We start from the raw sequence: 23,624 nt of genomic DNA on the forward strand, positions 1-23,624 counted from the left end.
CGCGCTTCGCCGAGCGGCCATGTCGGAGACATGACATTGGAGTTTATCCTGCAGTTGCGTGAACCGCCGCGTAGCTGCCTCTGTCTTCCCGAGGCGTTCGCGAGGGTGCTGGAGGTTGACCAGCCATCGAGGTTGAGGCTCCGCATGAAGGGATGTTGCAATGGCGACATGTGGGCGAACTTAAAGTTCCCCGTCCCTCATGTAATGCTTCTTCATCGTGGCTGGAAAACCTTCGCACGCGCCCACTGCCTGATGAAGGGCCACGTCCTCCGCTTTAAATTAGTGGAGGCTGACCTGCTCTCCATCAAGGTTTTTGGGCGCTCGGGAATCCGGCTAGGGTGCTGCGCGGAGAGCTCGACTAACGACGAAAGCTCCTCCTCGGGCGATAGCGATGAGGAGGAGACCGGTGGGGAGGACGACGGGGACGGGTCCGACTAGACGTCAGGCGCCCCGTCCCTAGGCGACGCCGGTAGCACCACCATCTGCACCGGGTCTTCTCCCCGGCAAAGCAATTTGCCGGGGGGTGGTTCTTGGCGGTGGCCTCTCAAGCCAGCTCCTTGAACTTCTCAAGGCCGCCGCTTCTAACGGCCGGCGCTGGAAGGTTGGAGAAGACGAAGAAGGCGGGTGGCGGGCCGTCAAATCAACGTATTAATGAAGAAAAAGGGGGTTTGCCAGGTTCTTTTATGCGCAAGTGAGCCTCACACCAAGGAACGGGTCCTTGCCATTTCTTTTAAGTAGACAACGCCCCCCGGCAACCGGCCTTGCCGTCCTCCCGCTTTATACCACAACTATGCTCACGCCTTTGGCGGAGGCAGGGGCAGAGTAGGATTAGTCCTTTTGCCCATCCCCTTTCCAGCGCAACCGCAACCAAATCCTGGCCCAAAAAGGGATTTTGGGCACAGGGAAGAGGGGGCATGGTGGCATGAGATAGAGCGAAGTTTTGTACGTTCAAGTTTCATACGGAAGTACGTAGCCGGGGAAAAAGACTTATCTGACTCTGCTGCCCCCGGAAGCCTTGGCTTGTCGGGGCTGGGGTGTCAGTTCGTCTCCTTTCCTTCACAAAGTCCTGCTGAAGCGCCCGTGCAGCCTGCGAACTAAAGAGGACTGGAAGGGACAAAAATACACACGCACTTGACCTCTATGCTAGGGGTTAGCTGCCATTAAGCACTATCAACCCTACCAGAGAGAAACTCAATTTACATGCATGCTAATTCTTAGGGCGCCAGCGCTTCATTTATTCATCTGTTGCTCAGGGTATGCGCCTGGCTTTGTAAAAAGGGTCACATGCCTTGCCGGCAAGGCTTGTACAAAAGGTGGCCTGCTGGGGGGCCTGACAGCCGCGCCTTATGGGTAAAACTTACGAAGATGTTCGATGTTCCAGGAGTTGCTCACTGGGATACCGTCTTCGGTCTCCAGGCAGACCGCACCAGGCCTGGTGACTCGTATTACCCGATAAGGGACCTCCCACTTTGGCGTCAACTTGTTGGAATTCTTGGCCGACTGAACGCGCCGAAGAACAAGGTCGCCTTCGTCAAAGCTTCGGGCATGAACCTTGCGGCTATGGTAGAGACGCAAGGCTTGTTGGTAGCACGCAGCTCGTATAGCAGCCTGCAGACGATCTTCCTCAAGGAGTGTTGCGTCATCTCGGCGCAACTGCTATTGCTCAAGCTCATCATAAGCGAGCACTCGAGGTGACCCGTATGTGAGTTCTATGGGGAGAACTGCTTCTGCCCCGTAAACGAGGGAGAAGGGTGTCTGGCCAGTGGCTCGATTTGGCATTGTTCTGACTGTCCAAAGAACCGCCGGCAACTCGTTGATCCAGCGTCTTCCGCACTTGTGTAGCCTGTCGAAAGTCCTTGTCCCGAGGCCTTGCAGCAACTCAGCATTCACCCTCTCTGCCTGGTCGTTGCTTCGTGGATGTGAAACGGAAGCAAAACATATCTTGCCACCAAGGTCTTGGGCGTATTGCATGAAGGCGCGGCTTGTGAACTGCGTGTTGTTGTCGGTGATGACCCTGTTTAGCACACCAAACCGGCAAACTAGCCCTTTGAAGAACTTGACGGCTGACTGTGTTGTCACCTTTCTCACCGCTTCCACTTCTGGCCACTTTGTGAACTTGTCAATCGCAACGTACAAGTAACTCAAAGCCCCCAACAGCACGGGGAAAGGGGCCCAATATGTCAAGCTCCCAGACCGAAAATGGCCAGGAAAGAGGGATTGTCTTGTAACATCCCAAAATTTCTATTTGGAATGTTATACATTAGATCATCATTGCATAGCATATTTTATTGCATTTTGGCAAATCCTCGAAATCCTAAGAAACTCAAGGACCCTCGGAGAGAGTTGGGGATTTTCCCGGTTTTCATATTTGATTTTTATCAAATAATGAAACGAGGATTTTTGGTTTTAATTATTTTTCACTCCGAAAAATATTTCATATTAAAATATATGAGAGGAGAAAATATGACTTCTCCAAAATAATTGAAATATTGGAGGAAAAATATTAAAATCAAATATTTGATTTTATCGGATTTTTATTTGCAATTTTATTTGCATTAGAAAAATTGCACGTTTTCAAAACTGCATTTTTAGGGCCAAGAAAATGTTCATCTCGTTCTAATTATTTTAATTAGACGGTGAAAATTTATTCTGGCATTTTTAGATTTTTATTTATTTTTCTAGGATTTTTTTAGTTTCGGCGGAATTATTAAAAAAAAAAGAGATCCCGCGCCCGACTGGCCCGAGGCCCAGCCGAGCCAGGCCAGCCCATGCCCGCGTCGCCGTCTCCCACCTGGAGTTCACGAGGACGCCGCCGCCGCCGGATGCGAGTCCGACCGGGACTCCTCCCCGAGGTCGCCCCTCCCCCAAGCCACTTCCCCCCCACCTATATATACCGCCGCCGCCGCCCCGTTCCCCGCCACCCCCGACCGGAGCCGCCCCCGCCAAAACCCGCCCCGCCGGAGTCGCTGAACGCCACCGCCGCGAGGAGCCGCCGCCCCGACGCCGAACGCCGCTGCCGTCGCCTCCCGTCGACCCCGCCGCCTCACCCGCCCCTCGCCGCCCTCTCCCGAAGCCCGCTAGAGCCCCGCCCGACCCCGCCGGAATCCCGCCGGACGAGGGTAGCCGCCGCGCCGGTTTTCGTCGGAAAACCGATTCGGTTTATTTTGAAACCCTAGGTTTATTTTTTTATAGATCGGTTTTTTTCGGTTTAGTTAGTTAGTGAATGTTCGCCGGTCCGTTCGTTTTAACGAACGCGTTCACCGTTTAGCCGCAGTTAAGGAACGTCCGTTTGTTAAACTGTTCGTCAGTTTTATTTTTTCTCGGATTTTCCGCGATTATTCCAGATCGCGATTTCCGATCTGTTTTTCGTTTTAGTTTATCTTTTCGCTTGTTTATCAGAATCAGGCGATTCAAGCACCTAGAGTTTCGTCTCGAAATTCTCTTTCCGTTTAACCAACTCAAACAAGTTTTTGCTACTGTAAAATTTGACCTAGATCCAGATTAGTAAATGAAGCTTATTTCTTTCGCCGTTTGACTTTCGTTGCTTCATTTGATTTAATTCCTTTTGCAAACCGGAGTTCTTAAGTTGAACTTTCTGGTTAGATCTTTTATTTGAGTTTTACTTGTGCATTAGTTGAGTGCTTACTGTATGCTTGTTTGTTTGCGATAGAGTACCCGGAGTGCGCCGCTTGCTACTTCGAATCTCTAGGTTTCACGGATCATCAGCAAGGCAAGTAACACTTTGATCATACTTCTTTTACTACCCAGTTTTATTGCATTAGATCAACCCTCAAACATTGCATGATTAGGATCTAATTAAATTGTGGGTTCTGGGAAGTAGATGAGGTAGTACCTATTGCCCTGTTTATTATCAAACCCTTGGGAGTTACTTCTACATTTGCTTATATCGTTATGCTATGATAGTAGACGTGGATTGGGTTTGAGTGTTACCATGACAGATGTGAGATTGTTAATGAATGGTTAAACTTAAGGTGGCAACTAGAACACACATCTGGGTGGGTTGAGGTACCTGGGTATTCCAGGATTGCCTGTTTTTCTTTGGACCGCCACCCAGGCTCAAAGGGATCATGAGATTATTCATGCTAGAAACTTCCGTGTGCAGCCACAAGCTATTATGGGCTCTAGCACAGTTGAGTAGGTCGTGTGAACTCTTACAGTGGTAGACTAGCAGATGTAGGTGATGTAGGTGGTACTGTCTACCCATTCGTAAGGTGCAAACACTTCTGAAAGACTGTGTCTCGGTCATCCGTTTCTCAAACACCATGTAGTGCGAGAATCTAACGGAGGAGATCGAGTCTTGTGGGGAAAAGTGCACAAACCTCTGCAGAGTGTATAAACTAATCATGGTTAGCCGCGTCCCCGGTTATGGACACCTTGAGTATCTAGTATCTCGATTATCATGTGAATCTCATCATGTTACTTTAATTAATTTTGTTGGGTTTTGATGATGATACTTAATTGGGATTGAGAATGCTGTCAACCATTCTCAATGTTTAACAACCACCATGATAGTTAAATAAAATTTATTCCTTTGCAGTAGGGAAAAATTGGCTTTTCGCAAAACTGTAACCATAGAGCCTTCTACCAGCCATATATGCATGTAGTATAGCATTATTCTGTTCATTACTCTGTATGTGTTACATTGCCAGCATATTCCATGTGCTGACCCGTTTTCGGGCTGCAACGTTTCATGTTGCAGACTTTTCAGACGACGAGTAAGGTGCCCTAGGTCGTGGTCTTATACTCAGTGATGCCGTTGGAGTTGATGGACTCACTTATCTTCCAAGTCTTCCGCTGTTATCGTTTTAGATGGCCTTAAGCCATATTTGTCATACTTATTTCTCTCTTGAGATACTCGATGTAATAAGTGTGTGATTGCTACTCTGTTATAAATCCTCCAAGTACTGTGCGTGTCAGCATTACTGATCCAGGGATGGCACTGGTGAATGGTAGATCAGACTGTTTGAGGTCTGGTCGCTACATGTCTGAAGAGCTTGAGCTGGTTGATGGAGTTTCTTCGAATGGAACTGACACGCTTCGCACTTGGTTACTCGTGCAGCTGCATCCTGGAGAGCAGTGGGACAGAAGAAACCTTGCGGGAAAGCCTTGCCAGCAAGGGCCCTTGATCCTATTTGAGAGCCACATATGCCTCCATGTATCTCCGCCAACAGCTCTAGTCCGTCCTCCCGGGGAATACACTTCAATTTCACACCGTTCAGCCTTTTCCTGTACAGGACATCGTCCACAAACTGGTACATGGCAGACCGACGGCCTACTTTCTTCGCTTCTTCCTATTCTTCAAGGAGTTCCCCTGTTTGGAGGAACTGGACGGTGTGCTGCGCCCATGACGGAGCCTGAGGCTTGGCGGCAAGAACTAAAGGCATGTCTTCTGCCGTGGGCGCTGTTGTCTCTACGGCAGGGGCTCGAGGCCCTGCCGGAGCATGTTGCTCCTCGGCAAGCTTGACGTTCCCGGCAACATCCTTGCCGGCGGCTCCTGGGAGCTCGGCGGGAAAGTACTTGCCGGGGCCTGATTTTCTTCGCTTATTCTGTCCTGCCGATGGTTCAATGGATGGCTGAGTCAATTGGAGCACAAAGGTCCCTGGTTCCACGGGTAACTTGAGGGCAGCACGTTTCGACAGGTCATCAGCAATGTTGTTCTCTGCTCGAGGAACATGCTCTGCTTGTAGACTGTCAAAACTCTCTTCCAACTTCCTCACTTCATCTACATAAGCTTCCATCAGTGGGCTCTGATAATCCTTGTTCACTTCCTTCACCACGAGTTGCGAATCCCCACGGACGATCAGCTTCCTGATCCCAAGGTCTATCGCGATCCTGAGACCAGCAAGCAGCCCCTCATATTCAGCGGTGTTGTTCGTTGATCTCTCCCGGGGAAAATGCATTTGGACTACGTACTTGAGGTTCTCTCCGGTGGGCGCGACAAGCAGCACGCCGGCACTGGCGCCTGGAAGCGAGAAAGCCCCATCAAAGTACATAATCCAGTCACGGCTTGCTTCCTTGCCGGGGAGAGTGGTCTCTTGAATTTCTTCGTCAGGCGTTGAGGTCCATTCTGCAATGAACTCCGCCAACGCCCTGCTCTGGATCGTCGAAGTGCTTTCAAACCTGAGACCAAAGCTTGACAGTTCCAACACCCATTCCACAATCCTTCCGGTTGCATCTAGGTTGTGTAAGATCCATTGCAATGGGAAGCGAGTGATGACGGATCTCATGTGCTTGAAAATAATGACACAGCTTCCTCGAGGCCATAAGAAGGCGAAGAGCAATGTTTGCACACCGGAGTACCTTGATCTAGCTCCCTGCAAGAGGGGGCTGATGAAATAAACTAGGTGATGCATCATCTTCTTCCTCTGTACCACTTCATTTGCTTGTGCTGACCCTGCCTTGCCAGTGACAGACTTTGCCGGGGCTCCCGTCTCACCGGCGCCAGACTCTGCCGGGGATCCTGCCTTGCCGGCACCAGACCCTGCCGGGGGAACTCTGGCTCGTCATTCGACAGTCCTCCTACCGCTACCGCTTTTCCGTCAGCTTCCCTCTGCACCACTAGCGCAACACTCACCACTTTATTCGTCGCCGCTAGATATAGCAGCAACGGCTCTTGAGGTTTGGGCGCAACTAGTATTGGCGTAGAGGATAGGTACCCCTTCAAATCCTGCAGTGCTGCATCTACCTTCGGGGTCCATTCCATGGGCCTTGCCTTCTTTGAAATCTTGAAGAAGGGGAGGGCGCGCTTGCGACCTCCTCGGCCACCACGCTTTTTTTCGGATCCCTCAGCACCGTCCTGGCCCTTTTCCTTATTGCGCCTCTCATACTCACCTCTCTGCTTCTCTGCAAGCAGCTCAACCTGCCGGCAATTCTGGAGGTCATGGCCCTTGGTGCGATGGATCTTGCAGTACTGCTTGTCGGAGCCTTCTGGCTTGTCGGCAGCCGCCAAGGCCCGGCAGGCGGCGCACCCGGCAACTTCTTTTCCGGGGTTGTCAGCCTTGGCCTTCTTGGTGGTGCCGGGGTCGCCAGATCCCACGATGGCAAGCACGGTCTTGCCCTTGCGCTTCCTATTGCAGTGTCAGCCATTCTTTGCCGGGCCGACGACATCTTCGTCTGTGGAGTCAGTTTTCGCGTCGGCATCTTCGCCGGGGTACTTCCTCCCTTCTTCAGCCCGAGCACATGTGTCGGCCAAAACATAAAGCTCGGTGACATCCCTAACCTTGTTCATCGCCAGCCCCTCACGCATCTTGCGGTTGCGCACATTCTGATGGAATGCACTGATGACGGCGGCTGGATGGACATCTGGGATGTTGTATTGCACATGGCTGAACCTTTGTATGTACTTGCGTAGGGTTTCGCCGTCCTTCTGGGGGATGACATGCAAATCACTTGCCTGGCCAGGAGCTTGGTGGCCCCCGGTAAAGGCGCCAACAAATTCGTGGCACAAATACGACCAAGAAGAAATGGAATCCGCTGGCAAATGCATCAACCATGACATGACGTTGGGCTTAAGTGCCAACAGGAAGTAGTTAGCAAGCACCTTTTCGTCGCGAGCCCCGGCAGCTTGCATCGCGATGGTGTAGATGCTGAGGAACTCCGACGGGTGAGTCTTGCCGTTGTACTTCTCTCCGACCTTAGGCTTGAATGTGTGGTGGGTGGGCCACTGGAATTGCCGCAGCTCGCGGGTAAAAGCTGGACAACCCACCTCGTAAGGTAAGTCACCGGACCCCCCCCCCCGGCGCTGGGCAGTCCATAGTGGGCCCCGCACGACTATCTGACTGATGGCGCGCTTCCCCCCGCCGCTCGATAGTGGTCCGAGCGTCTTCCTGGACTCGCTCCCGAAGAACTTGACGTTGGTCATGGCGGGCTCGCGGGTCGGACGACGCTGTGGAAACGTTGTCACAGGCGTCGGCCCGACGAGCCGGCGGCTGCTGTTGCCCGTGCGAAGGAGGAGAGTGCACCGTGGTCGCACCACCTCCGGTCCTTCCACCACCGGTATGCGTCGGCTCCACAGAGCGCCGGCACGAGGGTCCCGCTGGTCGCGGTACATCTTTATTGGCGAAGCTGATGAGGCTCCGGATGGTAGCTCTCCACTCGTCGAGCTTCTCCGCAGCAGGAGGAAAGTCGAGGAGCAGTTGCACGCGTGCCAGCGCTTCTGCTGGCATGGGTGGCGGCGAAAGCTGCGTAGACCGTGACGCACTCTGACTTCTAACCATGTTAGAAGGAGCTCTAACACGGTCGGCCGCGCGCCGTTTTCGCCAGCGTCTGGGCATGCATGATGGCCTGGTGCATCTCGAGAGTGATGTAGAGGGCTCTTCCCGTGACGGTGCCCGGGGTCACCAGCGTTGCGACATTCCTCATCACACGTGACCTAGGAAGGCCGCGGTGCAGGCGCCGGTTGGGGTGTCTTGGAGATCGTCGCGCCGCCCGTGGGCAGCGCGGCTTCACCCTGGACCCAGCAGCGTGCGGCTCATTGTCTCGAGCACGAATGACGTCGCTCGCCTGGCTTCGATTGCTAGAGTGTCGTGATGCTTGCGGGCCACACCTCCGTCACCATCCGTGTCCTCTCCGTCGCCCGCCCGCACTGGTACGGGCGGTTCGACTCCAGACGAACTGATCGCCGTGATCCCCTTCTTCTTGGGAGCCATGGTGATCAATGAAACGACGTGTTGATCGCTAGATCAGGTTTTTCAAAGCTCTCAGTGCTCCCCTACCTGGCGCGCCAAACATGTCGGGGAAACGACACCTATGAGACCACGGGGTCCCTTCTACGGTTTGGCAGGGAACATGGGCTAAGGAAAGAGCAGATCTAGTGATCAACACCATGGGTCTTTACCCAGGTTCGGGCCGCAGAGATGCGTAAAACCCTAGTCCTGGTTGGTTGTGTATTGAGTGTTCCTGAGCTTTGGCTCGTTGCTGTGATGAACGCTGGGCCGAGAGGTCCAAAAAGCCGAATCCTCTTCCAGTGCGCCGTGGGCCTCCTTTTATATGACCAATGGGCTGCCACAGTGGCATACAGGAGGTGTAAAGCTGCTACAGTACACATGCTTATCTTAGTCATCTAAGGACAAACGCATTTAATGCGCCACTTACGTGCCCTGTAGCTTTATCTGGGGCGGGAAGAGAGCCCGTCCCATCCGTTGCCGCCCCGCCCTATCTTGACACGCGCCCATGCCGATGGGACATGCAGTGCCAAGTTGGCTGGCTAGCTGCTGCGCTGGAGAGGTGGCAGGGTCTTCACGAAGATCTGCATGTCATCACGCAGGTGCTTGCCAGGCTGGCAGGTCAGCCCCCATACTGGAGTGGTGACTGGGCAGCTGAGTCTGGCCACGGTCTTGCCGATGTCCCTGGCAAGGATCCTATCGGTGCCTCGTGGGCGTCCTCGGCAGGGATCTTGCCGGGGCCTCGTGGGCGTCCTCGACAAGGATCTTGTCGGCGCCTCGTCTTCTGGCCTCCACAAAGATCTGCACGCCAGTACGCGCGTGCCCTGGGATTCTGGCCTTAACATTGTCGATGGTGTCAGAGCTCCCAACCACAAGGGAGGTGCTCTAGTTGGTGCTCTGTAAGCCGTCCTGGCAAGGACCTTATCGGGGTCTCGCAAGCCGCTCCGGCACGGATCTTTCCGGGGGTCCAACTCGTCCTCTGTTCTCTCACTTGGCTGTTTTTCTACATCTTGTATCTGTCTCCGCTCGCCTTCTTCACGCTTTACCATGCGTGGGGTTACGACTACCCGTGCACATGTCTGGGGTGCTAAAGGTCCAAACTTTAGTACACCAACAATCTACGAGGAGAACCACCGCTTCGAGAGGGGTCGTCTGGAGTGACAGAGGTCGTTCGAGGTGAGCGTCGCTGAAGCTGCAATAGCGGCAGGCACCGTATTGCAATTGTCCAGCTCGTCAGTAGGCTCCTCCTCCTCTGCCTCTTATTGAGCGCGCTCGGTAGAGGAAAGTCTGCCAGAAGTAGTACAAAGCCCCTCCGTAGTAGTAGTATTTATGGGCTATTTTGTTCAGTTCATCTGACTATGGATGTCGTGGAACTATACAACATACTTAAAATTAGCTAGTATATATAGTTGAACTAGCTATTTCAGTACGTGGTCGGCAATAATTTGGGAAACGTCTGGTCAGTTCAGCTTTCGAGTTCAACTGTTTGTATAAAGAACGACTGCTTAATCTATGAATGAAATCTATGCTGAATTACTGAATTTCAGTTGCAAAAATTAGATAGTGCTAGTGAATTTTAGCTGCATATTTTGACAAATCACAGTGTTACCAGGATTGACAAATGGCAATGTTACTAGATCAACAAATGTCAATCTTTCCAATTTGACAAATGGCAACATACCCAATATGACAGATGCAAATCTAACCAAATTGTTTGTACATGGTTGCACACGGGTCATCCAAAACAACCGTTTGCGTTGAAGGGATGCACAAATCCTGCGCTGTGAATTTTCCCTTGACTTAAGGGGGAAGACCATAGCTCTCACTTTGCATACGGGTATTCTATCTAAAACATTTGCGATCAAGAGCTGCAGAAATCCTGCTCGGCACATTTTCCCTTGGCTTCTTGGGGAAGTTGTCGGTTTGCATACGGGTGTTCTAATTAAATCGTTTGCGATGAGTGTTTTATATTTAAAAACTATTGACTTTTTTTCAAAAGAAAATCGTTTGATAAGTCTGTATGTTAAGAGAGAAAAACGCAAGTTTGTTCAAACCATATCTTTCATTCAGTCACACAGCGAATTTGTATTCATATGATCGAGAATTCGAGATACAATATTAAACCCAAAAATAAAAATATTTCCGGCGGCGGAGGCAGGATGCCACGCCTTCATTGTCATTGTCGTCCTCCGGGATGCCGTTGTTGAAGTCTCCAAGGCAGCACAAAATGTTTTTCACTTGTAAATCAAACATCATGGCGTCGCACGACTGACGAGCGGGGAGCGGGTGGACGGCAACTGGCGGCATTGAGAGGTAGCGGTCGACGAAGGCATCCCAAGCCGCTGAGGGGGGTGCATGCACGGGCACGGGCGCGGCGGGTGCAACCAAACGCACGGGGCCGGCGCGCGGTGGGTGGATGGGCGCGCACATGCATGGGCATGGGCATGGGCGCGGCGGGTGCAGCCAAACGCACGGGGACCGGGGCCGCGGTGGGTGGAGGGGTGCAGACAGGCACGAGCGCTGGTGCTGGCATGTACACGAGCTCGCACGGGTCCGTGGAGACCTCGCTGACGCCCGCGGCTTCCAGCTCTACGATAGTGCTCGGCGTCCAGTCCGTCAATACTACGAGGATGGTCGCTGGCGCGGGTGCGGGGATGGGAGCTGGGACGGGAGCAGGGGCAGCAACCGCCGCGGCCAGCTCGTTTAGGGCCATGTCCATGAGGCCCCGTTCCTCCTTATTTTCTATCTCATCCAGATTGGAGTCGACTTCACCAAACTTGAAGACTAAAGGCACATGATCATTCTGCGCCATGGCGTTGGTGGAGGTCTGCGGGACGGAGGCGAATGGGAGGCGACCAGTAAGGCCGCCCATATTAAACAGCGGCTCGGGTGCCATTAATGGAGAGGAAGGTGGGCGGCCATGGAAGTAAAAGGGCTCGCTTCCCAGTGAGCCTGTGCAGCGTACAGCTCGCATGCTTCCTGGTGAGCCTGCGCATTGGAGGACAGCTTGCACGCCTCTCGGTCAGCCTGCGCACCGGACTCCACTCGCATGCCTCCCGTTCAGTCAAGCATCTGTCCGCAGGACACCTCCTATAGCCATTAAAACCAAGACATGTGGCGTCACGTGAATGGTTAACAGAACGCACACGATTTGAGTTATACAAACGTTTGAGATATTAAACTGGCAACTATTTTTTCAAAATTCCTTTGTTGGCTGTTATTCGAGTGCACCTTCTCTCAAAAATGGACATGAAAAATACCACAACATGTCGGGTGCGATTCCATGATAGCATGCCAAGTTTCATGAATATCAGACGAGTTTTGGATTTACTAGAATTTAAAAACAAAGTATCTCAACGTTTTGCCGGCAATCAACAGTGCCCTGGTGTTTGAAATTAAATCCCATTTCTTGCATGGGACCTCAGCATGCACCCAAGGACACATATTTGTTTTTTCAACCAATTTATATGCACTAGAGCATGTGCATGCAGTTCAAATTTTAATTATGCACATAAAATGCCTAGAAAACCCAGTTAATGTATAAAAATATCCAAACAAACCCGGAAAAATTCCATAATTTAACACAACACTCCGGTTGTTCTATGTTGACAGTAGAAATTTTTTGAAAGCAATAAGAGGCAACTGATATCGTTTCGTCCCCAAAGGTGGCACATACCCTACCGAAACCATCAGGCTTGTTGTGAGAAGCTCCCGTTTGTGAGAAGCTTATGCCCAAACCAGCCCCAAATGGGACAATTTTTTTACCACGGCATGTTGATGCCGCTCCATGATAGCATGCCAAGTTTCATGAATTTCAAACGAGTTTTGGATTTACTTGAATTTAAAAACCAGGTATCTCCATGTTTGCGGCCGAGTGATGGTGGCAGGGTGTTTGAAATTCATTCACGTTTCTTGCATGGGACCTAAGCATGCACCCAAGGACACAGATTTGATTTTCCAACCAATTTATATGCACTGGAGCATGTGCATGTAGTTCAAATTGGAATTATGCACATAAAATGCCTAGAAAACCCAGTTATGTATAAAAATATCCAAACGAACCCCAAAAAATTCCATAGTTTAACACAACACTCCTGTTGTTCTATGTTGACACTAGAAATTTTTTGAAAGCAATAAGGGGCAACGGATATCGTTTTGTCCCCAAAGGTGGCATGTTCCCTACCGAAGCCATCAGGCTTGTTGTGAGAAGCTCTGGTTCGTGAGAAGTTTATGTCCAAACCTGCCCCAAATGGGATAAAAAAATTACCATGGCTTGTTGATGCCGCTCCATGATAGCATGCCAAGTTTCATGAATTTCAGATGAGTTTTGGATTTAGTAGAATTTAAAAACTAGGTATCTCAATGGTTACGGCCGAGTGACGGTGGTAGGGTGTTTGAAATTCATTCCCATTTATTCCATGGGACGTATGCATAAACCCATGGATACATATATGATTTTTCAACCAATTTATATGCACTGGAGCATGTGCATATAGTTCAAATTTGAATTATGCACATAAAATGCCTATAAAATCCAGTTATTGTATAAAAATGTCCAAACGAACCCTGAAAAATTCCAAAATTTAGGACAACACTCCTATTGTTGTACTTTGACACTAGAAATTTTTTGAAAGCAATAAGAGGCAACGGATATCGTTTCGTCCCCAAAGGTGGCACGTTCCATACCGAAATCATCAGGCTTGTTGTGAGAAGCTCTGGTTTGTGACAAGCTTATACCCAAACCTGCCCTGAATGGGATAACAATTTTACCACGGCATGTTGATGCTGCTCCATGATAGCATGCCATGTTTCATGAATTTCCGACGAGTTTTGGATTTACTAGAATTACAAAAACAGGCACCTCAATGTTTTCCAGAGCCACAGTGCCGTGGTGTTCGAAATTCATCCCCATTTCTTCCATGGGACATTAGCATAAACCCAGGACACATATATGATTTAACAACCCATGTTAGTGCACCGGAGTATGTGCATGTAGTTTAATTTTGAATTGTGCACCTAAAATGGCTAGAAAACCAATTTAATGTATAAAATGTCCAAACGAACCATGAATAATTCCAATTTTTTGACGACACACATATAGTTGCATGTTCACTGTAGATAAAAGTTCTAGCAATTCAAACACCGTCCATTGCCGCTGTGACCCCATCATGTAATTCAAATCAAGATGAAAAATCAAGTAGATCCCACATAGCTTATTATCACCAACCATGTGAGATGCAGTACAAAATATCCCGAAGCACCTTCGGTGTATAGTACACCTATGGCTTACGCGAGAATGTGCGCCGGCTACAGTCCACAGCCGGCGTGTCAAGCACACAAGCTCGCTCCCCAAATATCATTTCACTGTTCAACCGTCGCCGGTGAAAGATGGGGACGTGGACCCGCGTCGTGAGGGAAGCTTCGGCGGCCCACTCCGGCGAAAGCACGGCCACAGCCGCCATGCGCGTGCTAAAAAGGTGCCTGAGCGCGGCCGCAATCTGCGACCGGGTGGCCAGGACAGTCCAAATGGCCGCTGTTGCTTCTCAGGTGGCGGCAGCAACATCTGCCTCCGGGATAGCAACTGGCGAGAGCGGGACAACAGTTGTCCGTTCCGCAACGGCGGCCTTAGCCCTGATGGAGGCTGCCAACGACCATGTTGAGGCCGCCCACGCTCAGCTCGTGGCGTTCACCACACAAATCGAACGAAGCTTCTGTGACAACGGTCGGCAACCCACGGCCGAAGAGTTGGCAATCGCCGAGAGCGTTCGAGCGGCCATCCGTTCCTCCGTCGCATACCTTGCCACGACGGAGCCCGTCCATGCCCAGATCGCGGCCGCCCACGCCCAGCCCATGGCGGCCTTTTCCAAAGAGATGGCGGAAGCGGATAGCAAGATGCTTGCCGAGTATGGTCCGATGGATGCCATGGAGCCCCTTCCTCAGGAGACCGTCAGGCGCGAGCTGGACATGGAGGCGGCAGCGGAGATCGACGAGCACCAGCCGTAGTAGTACGCTTTGTTTTGTTTAATTAAGAGTGCCGGTCTTTAATTTGTTAGAGTAATGTTTAGGTCAGCTAGCTTTGTTTAATTGCTGAACTTGCTCAAGTAAGAAGTGTGGGTGTGCTATAGTCTCCTTTGTGTACCCAAATCATGCAATGACGTGGATGACCACTGTAACCAGGGAAATTTGAACCAAACTTTTTGACGTTCAAAATCATCACACACGTGCTAACCTATCTGAATTGTTTGTGATGTTCACATATCATACACAATTCTGAATAAGGGACCGTGTCTGATGACACTTTGCACGCCAGTTTTTTCGTTGAACTGATTCCAAATTTTCGGCTTCCGCGGAAATATCTACCTCCCCCCTTCCCCTTACCAAAAGCCACATTTCCCCTGTTTCTGCCGTCCTTTCCAAGTTGAAACCTTCACTCCTTGCTTGCACTGCCGCCTCCTCGCCGGTGACCCTCCTTCACGCTGCTCGGCCTCGTGTATGCAGGGAGGTAATCCACACCCAACCCCCATCCTCCTCCTCCTTCCACATCCCACATGCCCCGACCGCCAGCGCGACACCTTCCACCCAAATCACCGACCCCTCCACCAAATAAGCGCCGCCCTAAGCCATGGTGCACGCAGTATAGCCAGGATCTCAAGGAGCATTTGGCAGCAGAGAAGCAAATCGCGCCCGCACGCGCGGATGAGGTCGCAATGGCTGCCATTCGTGCCGACCACCAGATCTTGGAGGAGCACCTTGCCATTTGCTAGCTACGCCGATTAAGCATTCTCAGTTTACCCGTTGCGTGTGTTGCTCCTGCCTTTCCTTAACAAATCCTAGTGCATTGTGCTATCTAATTTTACCATGCAATCTCTTGCTCAAGTGTACATGTTCTATATGTCGTGCAGTGTGGTGCTCACTTATTAACTGTTTGGTTAATTAGTTGTCATATTCAGTTAACTGTTTGGTTCGATTCCGCAAATGTGATGTTCAATTCTATAGGCTGGAATTTTGTATTGTCTCCCATATGAGAAATAAATCGAATTTATCTTTACAAAATACATGAGAAACAGATACAATTGCTATATTTCCAAGTTGTTAAGCATGCTTGGTTTGGTTATACATTGTGCAATGTGGTGCTCAGTTAACCTTAGGTTCATTTGTTGTGGTGTTCAGTTAACAGTTTGGTTCAGTTCTGCAATGCGATGTTCAATAGTTGTGGGTGCATTGTGTTATTGTATACCATGTGAGAAGTAAATCGAATTTGGATGTACTAAATACATGAGAAACACGTACAACTGCTATATTTCCAAGTTGTTAAGCATGCTTGGTTTGGTTCACTTTCTGATCTTCTATTAGGAGTATGTTATATATTGCAATGTGGTGCTCAATTAACGTTTGGTTCATTTGTTGTGGTGTTTAGTTAACTGTTTGGTTCAATTCTGCAATGCGATGTTCAATTGTTGTGGGTGCATTCTATTATTGTATACCATGTGAGGAATAAATGGAATTTGGCTGTACTAAATACATGAGAAACAAATACAATTTCTATATTTCCAAGTTGGTAAGCATGCTTGGTTTGGTTAACCGTCTGATCTTCTATTAGGAGTATGTTATATTGTGCAATGTGGTGTTCAGTTAATGTTTGGTTCATTTGTTGTGGTGTTTAGTTAACTGCTTGGTTCAATTATGTAATGCGATGTCCAATTGTCGTGGGTAGAATTTTGTATTGTTGTGCATGTGAGGAATAAATCAAATTTGGCTACACTTAATACATGAGAAACATATACAAGTGCTATATTTCCTAGTTCTTAATCATGCTTGTTTGGATAAATGGGTTTTCCATGTGGCTTGAATTAATCTGATGAATCTGCAATGTGCTTATTATTCATCAACATATTTTACTAATAGCATGCGAACCCTTACTTAACCTGATCACTAACTACCTTATATGTGTTGCAGGGACACAATGGGAAGCACCAAGGTTTACAATCGAGGTTAGCATGTGCATAGTCCGTTGTCTAATAGCACATTATTGTGCAATTGCAGGAACCATTATAATATTTAGGTTTTTAACGATTTGGTCTTGCACATGTAGGTCTGCTGTCAGAGGTATTGACCAACTGTTCGACCCTTTTTGCATATGGGGAAATGAGTTGTCCATGAATATCAATCAAGTCAAGAAACTCAAAAAGATTGTTAGGATAAAGAATTTAGTGACAAAAAACAACAAGAACTTTGTCTGCACAATGAAGAAGACATCAGTTAACTACAAGATGGTACTAATTATTATACCTTGCCTTTTTTATTCCTTTGCCCCATTTCCAATATAGAGAAGCTATTTATGTACATCCCTGTTTTGAGGCCTTTCCAAAGCAATTCACTGATGATTACCTCTCAAACCACCTCTATGGTCAGGAGGCGAGGAAGGTTTTCATACAACACCCATGGTTCAATATTGAAGTGTTCCTGAAGAGGACGAAGGATGGACGGTCAATCATCCACAGGCACTGGCCTAAGGTTGCAAAGACCTTCAACACGAATGAAGGCTCAATATTCGGCTTCCGCTTCAGCAGTTTTCCACATGAGATGCATCTTTCTATGTACCGTGTATGATGCTAATTTCGAAAGGTTCTAGATGTTGCATGTGAAACTTGGTGCTGGTGCAGTTGTGTAATGGGGTAGCTGAGTGCTAAAGCTATATCATGTTGTACTCTGATGTATCTCAATTATGAAATCCTGCTTCCTTAATATGGAAATGAAATATATTATGTGCTTAATATGAATGAAAATTAGATTAATAAATGGATTATTAATAACAGGGAAATTAGCCTACTAATGGCCAATTAGCCTACTAATGGCCAATTAGCCTGCTAATTGGGTTGTTCTATTGCAAACGGTTACTCAGAAAACACCGTGGGCGATGACCTCAGGCAACGCACACAGTTTGTAGGAATAAACCGTGTTGGATCAATGAACTTACACACGACATTCTCTTCAAAACTCTTTGTGTTAGGCCACCTTGCGCAAACGTTTACCACATAAAAACTGTGTGTGATGGATAGCCTTTGCCACATAGTTTCTTCTATGCACCGTGTGTGATGCATTCAATAACGCAAATGATAAAATTGTTAATATCGTGTGCAATGGCAACGCTATCACAAACGATTTAACGGGGAAAATTGTGTCTGATGTACCTGCAAACAGAAACATTTTCCTTTGAGAGACTGTGAGGGATGTATATACGAACGGAAACGTTTAGGGGGGACTGACTATGGGGGATGTACTTACGACCAGAAACAATTTCGCCTGTATAATTGTATTTTTGAGCACTACTGTACGTATAACCGTATTTGATCGCTCGCCAGTCGCACACGACCTCATTTTGCCGAGCGTGAGTGACAGGAGGGCATATCCCCGGCGGTTTCTGGGTCGTGTGGGAAGGGCCCCGCTATCACCCACACTCACTTGGCGACGGTTCCAAATGCAGTCGCGGAAAGGGGTTAAAAACCGTTTTTATAGCACTTCGCTGTACCAGTGAACTTATTTCCATTCTTAAAAAAATGTTTAGAAAATAGTAGACAAAACCTACTACGTACCCTGATGGTTCTGAACTAACTTACGAGGAGAAAGATCATCTTGTCTCCTTCATTATGAATGTGGAGACTTTTAATAAGAATTATGAAACTCCTCCATATTATGGTCAATACGTGCCACTAGTCCACATGTTGAACTACGACAACATCCACAGAAATGCCATGGTAAGATTTTTTATTATTATGACAACAGTGCATCTTTTGCATACATTCTTCTAATTAAAGCTAAACTACATTGCTAACTACGTTACTATTATGATCTTCAATAGAAAATCCCAAAGGATTGTGTGCCTCATCTGATCATACGAAAGGTCACATGGATCTTGTTAGCTTACGACCAAGTCCGCCTACGAGTCACCATTGTTCATACAAGATTTCTCGAACAGATGAAGATCTCACAATCAAAGAATGAAAGAAGTTATGAATGACCATAGGGAGCTACTTGGAAGTAACATTGTGCGAATGCCACGAATTGGAGACAGGATAATCTCCATTCTCCATAATGGAGAGTCAGGGGTATGTTATTTTATGCTATTTTACCTTAGAGAGGGGTAGCAGGTCCTAGCTAATACTCATGATCGTGTGCTAAGAACAATTAACTAGGGTTGGTTATGACTATGATGACAATGAGTATGACTTGTTATTATGATAACGAGTACAAGTTGTTAGATGACTATGATGATGAGTATGATTTGGTATTATTAATGAGCAGAAGTTGTTAGATGACTATGATGATGATGAGTATGACTTGTTATTATGATAATGATGATGAGTTATCATTATGATGATGCATGATACTAAGTTGTTATATGAGCATGATGAGTTATTATACATATCAGTGGGTGAAATGAACGTGGATTAGATTCAAGTGGAGGCAACATGGTGCAGATCGAAAGTACTACTAATCCAAACTAAAGTGATCAACTTTGGATTAGTAGTACTTTCGATCTGCACCATGTTGCCTCCACTTGAATCTAATCCATGTCTATTTCATCCACTGATATAATAACTCATCATGGTCATAAAATCATATGATGAAACTACTGTATAAAACCTGTACAAATACAGCGCCAATAAGCTGCAGAAAAAATACATGAAAATTTAGCAGTAGCGTTGTTTATAAGAAATTCTACTGCTATTAACGATTAGCAGTAGCACAGTCTAGGGGGCACGCTACTTCTCAGTAGGTATGCAGTAGCGTGGTGCAACCAATGCTATTGCTACAAGTTAGCTGTAGCATCGTAGTAGTAGCGCTGGTACCCGCCCTACTCCTAGCACTAGAATTGCTCTATGTGCTTCACTTAAATTTTTTGAGCTATGGAATTGCTCTAGTGCTTCACTTATATCTTTTTTAGCACGGTGGTGCTTTAGTTTTGAAGAAATATACTCTCATGCTTCACTTAGATTAATTTGAGAGTTAGTAATTTTTTTAAGAAATTCTCTCATGCTTCACTTATATAATTTTGAGAGAAGAAAAAAAATTAATTGTGCTTATGTTCTTCACTTAAATTTATTTGAGAGGTTGTCATATGCAATGGTAATATATTAATCTAGCACCAAAGTGATAGATATCCAACAGGGATATAATAAAAACTTTAATGAATATCATTGGACAAAATAAAATTGTCGGGGTACACAAACAAGGGTGTATGTTTTCCCTGACTTGTGCACGGACAGTAGGCCTCCACCTCAGCAGCACCAAGCTCCCAAGACAAGACCAAGCCAGAGAGATAGCTCTTTGAGGAATCAAATGGCGGATCAAGAAGACCAAGACAAGCCAAGGGGACATGATATCACTAAGGAAAGACCTCCCTTGCCGGGCAGGCGAGCCTGGTCAGGTCGAGGCATCAGCAAGAACAAGCCCCAAGATTCCCCCGTTAGGCTTGCCGAGAACTCCGAGGGCAAATCTCCCCGACAAGACTCCACCGCTCCACCGCACAGTGACGCAAGTCACTTATCAGTGTGGTGTCAAGCCCCCAAGTGATTAAGTGGCTGTCATTTGGCACGTGGCAACCATTTGGAAGGGAGATTCTCCCTATATGACACCCGTCTAGAGGCGTGTCATGCAGACAGGTAGAAGCTGGTTAAGCGGCGCGACAGGCTTGCCGGGCTGCCTCCTCAGCATGACACCTAGCAGTGCATTTAATGCACTTTGTCCTAACTACCAGAGTTAGGTATGTTAGCACTGTTGGCTATCTAATAAGCAGATAATGATTTTTTTGCCATGGCAGCCCCTTAGCCTATAAAAGGAGGGCCATGGCAGCCTAAAACAGGATTCTGACCCTTGTACACTCTTACGCGCGTAGCTGCTCTTCTCGAGGCGACCTTATCGGGCTTGAGCGATGCGTGTGCACGATGGTCCTCCCATCAATCCACCAAAGCAGGAGTAGGGTTTTACGCATCTTAGCAGCCGAACCTGGGTAAAAACCACCAGCGTCACCCCCGGCATTCTGTTCCACGGTCTCCGCTCTTCGTGCAACCGGCCCTTCCCCCTTGTCGAACCACAAGGGGCTGATGGCCCCATAGATGATCGTGTTCCACCAAGACATCTTTGCCGCGGCAGGCACAAGGGCAAAGATATAGCAACACCAAGCCCCCAACCAGAGAGATAGCTCTTTGAGGAACCAAGGGCGGATCAAGAGGACCAAGACAAGCCAAGAGAACAAGATATCACTAAGGAAAGACCTTCCTTGCTAGGCAGGCGAGCCTGGTCAGGTTGAGGCCTCACCAAGAACAAGCCCCAAGATTCCCCCAGCAGGCTAGCCAGGGCCGCCAAGGGCAAATCACCCCGCCAAGACTCAACCGCTCCACCGCACAATGACGCAAGTCACTTATCAGTGTGGTGTCGAGCCGCCAAGTGATTAAGTGGCTATCATTTGGCACATGGCAACCATTTGGAAGGGAGATTCTCCCTATATGACACTCCTCAAGAGGCGTGTCATGCAGACAGGTAGAAGGTGGTTATGTGGCGCGGCAGGCTTGCCGGGCTGCAGCCTCAATGTGACACCTAGCAGTGCATTTAATGCACTCTGTCTTAACTGCCAGAGTTAGGTATGCTAGCAGTGTTGGCTATCTAATCAATATATAATGACTGTTTTGCCACTGTGGTAACCCCTTAGCCTATAAAAGGAGGGCCATGGCAACCTAAGAAAGGATTCAGACCCTTGTACACTCTTATGCGCGTAGTTGCTCTCCCCGAGGCGACCTTGCTGGGCTTGAGCGCCGCGTGTCCACCACGGTCCTCCCATCAATCCACCAAAGCAGGAGTAGGGTTTTACGTTTCCCAGCGGCCCGAACCTGGGTAGAAACCACCAGCGTCACCCCCGCTATGTTGTTCCATGGTCTCCGCTCTTCGTGCAACGCACCCTTCCCCCTTGCCGAACCACAAGGGGCTAATGTCCCCATAGGTGATCGTGTTCCGCCATGACATATTTGGCTTGTATCAGGGTATACAATGAAGGGTGTGTCAGCGTTTTGGGAACGGGGGTCCCCAGAATTGCCTGCCTGCGGCCCACGGCATGGCTCTGCGGGCGGGCCCGTACGGCTCATATTCACCAACAAGCATTCAAGACCATCGCGAGGGGCCAAGCCTCGCGAGGCAGACGACGCAAGACCTCCTCGGGAGCGGCCTCACCAGGCTAGCTCGCGAGGGGCGGAGAGATCAAGGCAAGGAAAATCTCGCGAGGTTCCAGTGACGTGAGCCATGACGGTCGAGACCAGGCGGGCGCCAGCGCGCACAGTGTCCTTGTTTCCTCTTTGGTGCTAAGGAGGCAAGCGCAGGTAAGGAGTACCGAGGCGTCAAGCAAAGGTTTCCATATCGGTGCAACGAGACCAAGGCTAGCAGGACGGCAAGACGGACGTCACCATGGAGCCCAAGGCGGCGTCACCGCCAGAGCCTTTTGCAGGCAAAGACTGCTTTTGTCCGGATAGCTTGTACTAGTTGTCCCCTTTCAAATTAGCCGTTGTTGGCTCCCTTCCCGCTCAATATTTGGGGAGAGGACCAGCCCTCTATAAATAGGACTAGCCAGCATAGCAGGAGGCATTTCATCTCGAGTAATCCTCACCCACACAAGTTCACCAAGCACAAGAACACCTCGCCTCAGGAGGCTGTTCTTCCCCTTTGTACTGTTCATCCTCAGCCCAAGAGGCAGTCCACCACCACACACTTGAGTAGGGTATTACACCACGATGGTGGCCCGAACCAGTATAAATCTTGTGTCTCTTGTGTTGCGAGTTCGCCGAGCTAGCCTTAGAGATCGTAGCGAGGTTAAGGGCGTGATTCGGTAGGGGGAGATCTTCGTGCACTCCCCGGTGTTTGAACCTTGAGGGTTTTGCTGGAACCGGAGATCTAACATTTGGCGCGGCAGGTAGGGGTGCGCCAAAGCTTTCCTTCCGTCGCTCCGCATCCCGTTGCTTCCTCATCTCCATGGCGGATGCTCGCCGAGCACGCGCTGAGCGCCGGGCTGCCCTCGCCGCCCGCGTCGCTCAGACGGCTCCCGTCGGCGGGCCACCCCGTCGTTCTCCGACGCCTGCCACCAACGCCGCCACCGGCCCAATGGGGAACGAGCAGCAAGCATCCTCGCTGCACCCTTCGGTGCGGAGGGACGGCCGCACCGCCACTCCATCGCTGACCCTGGCCGGCTCGTCGTCTCACGCCTGCCGCACTCCCACGGACGCGCAAGCCGCACTGTGCATGGCGCGCGAACTCCTGCGCTACCGCCCCATCGACGACCTCTACGAGGACTGGCTCGACCGCATTGCCAAGCTTGTCAGTGTCACAGGGGGCTCCCCTGTGCCGACCCTCTCGCTGCCTCGCCCTCCGCCAACTGCGGGCGACATGGCTCATGGAGCGCCACCTCTGCCACAAGACGGCGCCCAGGCGCCAAGGCGTGCGGCCCCCCGGCGTGACCCACCACGTCGGGCGCCCGTACGCGAAGAAGGAAGCTGCCAAGAAGTCCCTCGACCGCAAGAAAACGCTCCTACGCTCCAGGTGCGGCTACGACGAGACTGTGCGCCGCCCGTGGTGGCGGCGTGCGGGCATCAAGGCCAGGTTCCGTGCCAGCAAAGGGTTCTGGTGGCCACCGCGGGGTGCCGCGCATTGACCCCTGAGCTGCGTAGCGTTGCCTGGCCAGGAAAGTTCAAGCCAGACCTGCCTCCGCGCTACGACGGCACCCCCGACCCCGCGGAGTTCCTGCAGCTCTACGAGCTGAGCATCGACGTGGCCAACGGCGACGAGAAAGTCATGGCGAACTGGTTCCCCATGGCTCTCAAGGATGGTGCCCGCTCCTGGCTCCTGAACCTGCCTGCAGGCTTGATCTCCTCCTAGAACGAGATGCGCGACCGTTTCGTC

The sequence above is a fragment of the Triticum aestivum genome, chromosome 6D (genome assembly GCF_018294505.1).
Source record: "Triticum aestivum cultivar Chinese Spring chromosome 6D, IWGSC CS RefSeq v2.1, whole genome shotgun sequence".
NCBI classification, from domain to species: domain Eukaryota; kingdom Viridiplantae; phylum Streptophyta; class Magnoliopsida; order Poales; family Poaceae; genus Triticum; species Triticum aestivum.